This window comes from Hippopotamus amphibius, chromosome 10 (assembly GCF_030028045.1).
Source record: "Hippopotamus amphibius kiboko isolate mHipAmp2 chromosome 10, mHipAmp2.hap2, whole genome shotgun sequence".
Classification (NCBI taxonomy): domain Eukaryota; kingdom Metazoa; phylum Chordata; class Mammalia; order Artiodactyla; family Hippopotamidae; genus Hippopotamus; species Hippopotamus amphibius.
In genome coordinates this window covers 51817487-51825501 of record NC_080195.1, presented here as the reverse complement: position 1 = coordinate 51825501, position 8015 = coordinate 51817487, and positions in this window count along the sequence as shown.

The window sequence follows — 8015 nt, the reverse complement described above, 5'->3', positions numbered from 1 at the left end:
GCTGCACTCCCAGTGTTTTGGGGATAAGGGAGGTGTGACTGTTTCCCATAGACCTGATGTGAGCCACTTGGGATGAAGAGAAGTTGCATCAGATGATCTAGGGTCATGGAAGAACTCTAGCAAAAAGAAGCTAGAGGGGAATGCTGGCTTTTTAGGGGCTGTGAAAAGACTAGAAATACTTGAGTGCCCTGCCACAGGCAGTAATGGATATCTCTGAGAAAGTGCCCAGGCAAGAAGAACTCAGGTGTGACCTACTTGGCCCAGAGGCAGAAAATACTGTCCTCGCGTCTTTAGCTCTCCTCTCTTTGACCTCCCCTTTTCTAAGCTGGGAAGAAGTAGGACAGCGGCTTACAAGTGAAGGAGGAAGTGAGTGGAGAGAGCAGGTGCTGAGCACACTCCCTTCCTGGAAGGCAGGCAGCTGTCATTAGACGCCTTGCCCAGGGTGGGGAGAGGAGGTTGAAGGGTTGGTTAATATCTAGGACTTGACATTCAAATTACCACATTAAGACTAAGAACATAAAAGACTGTAAGACTGTCTTTTACCTAAGAGCCAGTGAAAAAAAAGACATTGGGCCTGCTGGGATATTACCCAGTGGTAGTAAAAAAAGAAAAAAAAAAAAAGAGCTTTCCCACTGGATCAAGTTTAAAGGGGACCTGGGAAACAAGACATTAAGTTGAATTTTGATTGTGTCACAGTCATACTTGTTCAATATATTGCTGACAGAAACATTGTGAAAACAAAAGTTTATACTTTAAAAAAATAAATTAAAAAATGACAGTCAAGTAGTAAATATAATTTAGTTTTTAAATGCATGCAAGAAAAGAGCTTATTTTAAACATGTGAAAAACTCCTTGGTCTAGGTACAAGGTTGGCCAGTTGGTGACTGATGTTGCCACTAAGCCCAGATGCTTCCTCGGTTCAGAGTGGGTGGGGCCCCTACTTGGTGGTATGACACAGCTGGGACACCCTGATGGCCCACCCCCATCCAGATGCAATCTCACTGTGGGAATGATAACTATCGGGAGAGATGGTAGGAGCAGCCATTCTCACAATCCCTACTTCCAAAAATCCTGGTGAAATGTTCATTCCATGAAAGTCTGAAAAATTCATGGTAAAGTCTATTAATCTAGGTGGTCTGTGTAACCATGTTTCTACTTTCTGTGCCCAAGTATTTTTTTTCCCCAATAACATTGAAATAAATACTTAGGTATAAAGTAAAAAAAAAAACTTCAGTAGTATGCCTCCTGAAATCATCTTGCACTCACTGGACCCAGTGTGGCCCATCTGTGCAAAGTCCATCTTTACTGATTTCCAGTCCTGTCCTGTTTTCTGGGTTCTAATTCTCTAGTGATTCAAATCTGCTCTTCCTTCAGAATTCCTCTATTTCTCCTTTCAGTTCTACTGGTTTTTGCAGCTTTGTTGCTTGGTGTGAACATATTTAAGATTACTCTATCTTCCTGATGGATTGACTCATTATTATACGATGTCCCTCTATGTCTCTAGCAAGTTTCTTTGCTCTGATGTCTACTTTGTTTGTTACTAATATTCCTTCTTTGCTTTAATTAATGTTTGCATGGTATGTCTTTTTCCATACTTTTACTTTCAACCTGCCTATATTATCATAATTGAAGTGAGCCTCTTATAGAGGCATATAAGTTGGGTCATGTTTTTAAATCCAATCTGCTAGTCTCTGTCTTCTGATTGGTATATTTAGACCATTTGCATTGAATGTAATTATTAATATGTTAGGGGCTTAATCTTCCATTTAATTTTATTTACTTTAATTTTTTGTTAATGAAATGCTTTATTACATCAAATAATACATACACACAAAGATGAAAGCAGTTTTAGTCTTTTTTTCCAGATGTTTTGATCAACTTACAGTAAAGACAGTACTGAAATCTACATACAGTCTTAGTACGAAAATTGCTGTTGGGTTGATTGCTCTTTTTTCTGATTTATAAATTGTGACTTTTTAAACTGACTTCAAAGGACTGATAGTCATGCAGGTGCTTAAGCAAAAATGAAGCTCTATTATGTAGAGTCTATACTGTACAGCTGTCAGTAAAATAAAAACTTAAAAACATAAAGTGAACTGTCAGTATTCATTAAAAACAAAATCCTTAGACTTGTGTTAGCTTATGAAAAGGAGCGAGGAATAATTTGGGCTACATAAATGTATTTAACAGAGAAGATTAAAGTAAGACACTGGTATCTTGGAGGCAAACCATAGTTTGCTACAAGAGTAGATAACTTTTATGTGCATCTTTTTAATCGATGCTTAAAAAACCCCAAATAGTTTCTAACTACTTAAAATGCAAATTCTAATTAACTGCAAAATCTTTTCTATAGGTTTAGAGCCTAATGAACCATGAGAGGGAAAAGGGGAGAAAAATTCAAACTGTTACCATTTTGAAAACGTTTCATTTGAACAGAAAAGACAACCGTAACTTCCCATCTGGTAACAAACAAAAAAAAAAAAAAAAAAAAAGAAAAGAAAATCTTTCAAAACTAACAAGGTGACTAGGGTCTGACATTGTGTTCTGTTTCAGCCAAGCACTCCCTAGTGTTAGGTGAGTCTGATCACTTTCCCCAACTCTTTATGATGGTCAGCGGTTCTGCATATTTGCTCTGAGGTACTTGGCTGTTCCCAGTTCCCTGGGTGTAGCCTAGGGATGGTGGCCTGTGGTCACTCAGCAGCTGATAGTATGGTAAGGACATTGCCATGAAGGTGAAAGAGGAGTGGACATTTCCAGCCTTGTTGAGTGAGACCATGGGCCTGTGCAGTCGTTCAGTTTGGAAAACATGCCTCCCCTCCCCCCATCAGCGATGGCTGGCACTTGGCTGCAGCCGGGGCAGGCCTGTGAGTGTGGCAGTGGCGAAGCTGGGCCTGCTGGCAGGGAGCAGTGGCTGCACAGCAACCCTGGCATTTCTGTGCTGGTCTGTGCATTTGTGCACCTACTGAGCTCCTGAACCCTTTTTATTATTTCCATTTTATTTTTTATTTTCTCTCTGTTTTTGTTTCTCTGCTTTGTTTATTTCTTGCCTTCCTGTAGGTTACTTAAACATTTTTTAGAATTCCATTTTGATTTATCTGTGGTGTTTTTGAGTGTACTCTTTGCATAGCTTTTTAAATAGTTGCTCTAAGTATCATATCATATCTATCTAACTTATTGGTCTTTTGGTGTCATCATTTTACCAGTCTGAGTGACGTTAGAGAAGCCTTACCTCCTTTTATGTACCTTTACCCTCCCCCATTTATAAGTCTTAAATATCTTACGTTTAGAACCAAATCAGACAGTGTTATCATTTTTTTGCTTGGATTGTGAAACATAATTTTGAAAACTCAAGAGGACTAGAAAATTCTATTGTATTTACCATAATTTTGCTTATTATGTTCTTTTTCGCTACTGTTTCAAGTTTCCTTCTTTTATTGTTTCCTTTCTGTTTAGGGAACTTCAGTTAGCCATTCTTTTAATGTGGGTCTGGTGATAAATTCTCTTAGTTTTCCTTTACCTGAGAATGTCTTGATATCCCCTTCATTCCTGAAGGAAATTTTCAGTGGGTGAAGGATTCCGGGTTGAAAGTTCTTTACTTCCATCACTTGAAACATATTATGCCATTTCCCCTTGGCCTTCATGATTTCTAATGAGAAATCAGCAGTCATACAAATCATTCTTCTACAATAGATAAGGTGTCATTTTTCTCTGACTTCTCTCAAGTTTTCCTTGTCTTTAGTTTTCAGAAGGTTAATTATAATGTGTATTGGCATGGGTTTCTTAGGTTTATCCTGCTATGGGGTTTTGCTCAGCTTCTTGAACCTGGAAATATATGTCTCTTGTCAAATATGGGAAGTTTTCAGTTATTATTTCTCACAATAATTATTCAGCCCCATCTTCTTTCTCCTCTTCTGCAATGCTGATGACACAAATGTTAGATCTTTTGTTATGATCCCACAGTCTGAGGTTCTGTTCATTTTTTTTTTTTTTCATGTCTATTTTTTCTCTATTGTTCAGATTGGGTAATTTTTAGGTTCTTTTATTTCACTATTTCTTTCCTTTGTCCCCTCTATTCTGCTGTTGAGCCAATTTACTGCTATTTTTATTTTGGTTTTTGTATTTTCAGTTCTCAAGTTTCTATTTGATTCTTCTTTATGTCATCTGGCCCTTTGCTGAGACTTTCTGGTTTCCATTTGTCTCAAACATGTTCACAATTGCTTGTTGAAGCATTTTTATTATGGCTGTTTTGGAATCATTGTCAGATAATTCTAACATCTCTGTTATCTCAGTGTTGATATCTGTTGATTGTCTTTTTTCATTCAATTTGAGATATCCCTAGCTCTTGCTATGATGAGTGATTTCTAATTGATACCTAGACATTTTCATATCAGGTTATGAGACTCTAGGGCTTATTTAAACCTTCTGTTTTAGCTGGCTTTTTTTTTTTTTTTTTTTTTTTGGATACTGCTCTGTTAGAAGAAGGAGACTTTCACCTTGTTACTGCTGGGTGGAGGTAGAAGTCCAGGTTCCTCACTCAACTTCCACTAATACCCAAGGTGTGGAGCCTCTCCTTATTGTGGGACAAGGTTGGGAGTTCTGATTTTCTCAGTGGTCCGCATTGCAACTGTTGTAGAGGTGGCCTGGTTTACATGGGGTGATGGTGAAAGTTCTAACTCTTCACTAGGCTTCCTCTGACATCACCCCGGCAGGGAGGTTGAAGAATGTCTCATTACTGCTGGGTGGAGATAGAATTCCAGGCTCCTTACATGGTCTCCACTGACACTATTGCATCACCCTAGCAGAGGGGTTGGGGTGCCTCACTACAGCACCCCAAGGGTGGAAGTCTAAGCTCCCCACTAGGACTTTGCTTGTGTGAGACAGGTTGAAGCATGGTTTTTTCCTTTGGTGTTTCACTGGAGTAGAGTGGGTTTTGTCTAAAAGTTTTCTGTCTTGCTACAATGACCGTTTTCTGGTCCTTGAGAGAGCCGGTTTTTGTTCGGGGTTTCTTTTGTCTGTATCTGTTGGTATTTCTGAGTTGCATGTTCTTCAGCTCCACATCTGGGAAATGTGAGGCAAAGAGAAAACCTATGGAATTCACCACCATGCCATTCCTCGGGTCCAGAAGTCTTGTCTTCTCTCCACCTTTGAGAGGCTTCTTATGTTTGTTTTATATTTTTTGTCCAGGGTTTTCAGTTGTGCTTAGTGGGAGCAATGGGGAAAATTACATTTCCTCCAACTTCCTGGAAGCAGAAGTCACTGGGTCTCTTTCAAGTCTTAATAAACACTTGGTGATTTCACTCAGGCACATCATTTCCCCCCTTCCCACTCCTACCCTTTACACGAATACAAAAGAGTAAAAGCACCAGGTTAGTAAAATATTTTAAATTAATTAATAATATAAATATAATTAATCAAAAGGTGAGTTTATTTAAATAAAAAGTGAAGTAAATAAAATAAAGATATAATTTTATACATATGTTTATCTACCCATGTAGATATTTTTATACACATAGGTACATGAAAGTTAACAGACTAAAAACATGTATACATTTAGACTGATGCTATGAATTAGAGAGTGGTGGGTATCTTCTAGAGGCCCTGAATTTCAGACCTTGGGGATAAAAGATGATAGTTTCCCTGGACACAGAAGCCTGGGCAGCGTCAAGAGTGATGTGTTCCCTATTTTGCACTCAAGCAGTGGATCAGGACCCTTTGGCCTGTGGCTTCCTAATACATATATTCTCATCCATCTGTCCCCAGGACAGATAGAGCAGGATAGTCAACAGAAAGACAGACGGATACACATATACACTGTGATACATTGAACTAGGCTGATAGAAAAGTGACTGAAGTGACTGGAATATAGGAAAGAGAGTGTGAACAATTAATTAGAAGGCATGTTGCTCATCTACTATGTATCAGATACTCTATAAACATTACTCACCTAGTTTTTAAAAGTTGGTATTATTACCCAATTTTAACCAATAAGTAAATAACTGAGGCCAGGAGAGGCTAAATAACTTGCCTCACATCACATCTAGTAATCGCAGAGCCCAAATTCAAACCCCAATTTGTCAGATTAGGACATTGTCTGCTTTGCTGCCTATTTCTCGTAGGAGAAGGTGGGGCCTGGGGGAAGGGAGCACCGGGAGATAAGGTCATAGAGACTTCAGTAAACTCCATGAGGCGGCCACAGAGGATTGACAGAGGTGACTTCACTGCCTTCCTCAGTCTCTTCTGTCCTCACAGTTGTGATGTGCATTGTCCCAGGGTCTGCAGCCTTCTCTTCCTAAGATGAACTTTCATTTCAAGGGAAAGTCTGGGCTGGGTTCTCCTCCCAGGTCTGAAGGCAGTTGGCCAGGTCTCCTCTTCTGAGTGTACATGACTAAGAGAGATGGGAGGGAGCCCGCAGCACAGGGACCCATTGCCAAGAACATCTCAGGGTGGAGAGACCTCTGGAACATTTTTTCCATTCTGCATCAGACAGAGTAAAATTGATTAGCATTTAATTGGTTTCAGCTGTTCTTACCATGTTGCATAGAAAACTTCGATGTACTTTGTTAAATTCAATATTCCTTATGGTTAACAGATTGAAAGCCAAAAACATCCTTGAAGAAACACCAGGAATCAGTGCTTTGGATCACACTGAGTTCTTTGCTATTGTTCACCCATTTGGAATGCTCTGGGAATGCTAAATACTTGGGATTGGGTATAAAAAAAGAAACAAATCGGTGTCTGGTAAGACTCTTGGGTAGATAGCTTCCTAGAAATCAAGATATCTAAATTGCAGTTCCAGATTTCCCTGTGCAGCCAGGTGATTCTGGTAAACCTCTTCACCTCTCTGGACTGCACTCAGGCTCCTAATCTAGAAGCTGAGGAGATTGTGCACAATGATCTCAAAAGTTGTTTCCATCTCTTAGATCCTGTAATTTATTTTCATTATTGTGATGCTTTGGTACAATTCAGAAAAAACAATGCCACAATGCTCTCTAATTAAGAAGTGTAGGGGGTGATGCCTTAGAGGGCCAGGACGGGGAGGGTGGGGGGAGTCGCGGGAGGGAGGGGATATGGGGGTATGTGTATAAATACAGCTGATTCACTTTGGTGTACCTCATAAGCTGGTACAAGAGTGTAAAGCAATTATATTCCAATAGAGAGCTAAAAAAAAAACGTGTAGGGACTTCCCTGGTGGTGCACTGGTTAAGAATCCACCTGCCACTGCAGGGGACATGGGCTCGAGCCCTGGTCCAGGAAAATCCCACATGCCTCAGAGCAACTAAGCCCGTGCACCACAACTACTGAGCCTGCGCTGTAGAGCCTGTGAGCCACAACTACTGAGCCCGTGTACCACAACTACTGAAGCCTGTGCGCCTAGAGCTTGTGCTCCGCAACAGAAGAAGCCTCCGCAATAAGTGCATGCACCGCAATGAAGAGTAGCCCCCACCTGCTGCAACTAGAGAAAGCCGAGCAACAGCAAAGATCCAGTGCAGCCAATAAATAAATAAATAAATAAACTAAAAAAAAACAAAAAAAAAAAAGAAAAGATTTCCATATATTGAAAAAAAAGAAGTGTACAGAATAGCTGCGGCAGATTGTGTCTTGGAACCCAATGAAGAGAGAGGTTTCAAAGGACATAAAGTGGTTAAGGCTTAATCAATAGACATTTTAGTCTCCAGAGGCCAGAGGACAAATGAGGAGCTGGGAAAATCCCTGACATTGTGTGTTCCTGAGCAAGAACACTCCAGACCTCACCTTTCATGTCTCCTTCTGTGCAACACAAATAAGGACACCTACTTGTTAATGCAAAAGTCTTTGTGAAGAGGTTTGGTCAAAATGTGCGATGTAAATTGTATCAGATGCTGAGGACCACAGAGGGGGTGTAGCCACAGCAACTGCCCTTTCTTAATCCTCCCTCTGTGCTTTCCTGCCTTCCCTTAAACTGCTCATTCTCCAGCTTCCTCTTTGCCTTTATTTCTTTTCTGTCACTGCTTCTCTCTTGCTGAATCACCCTCACT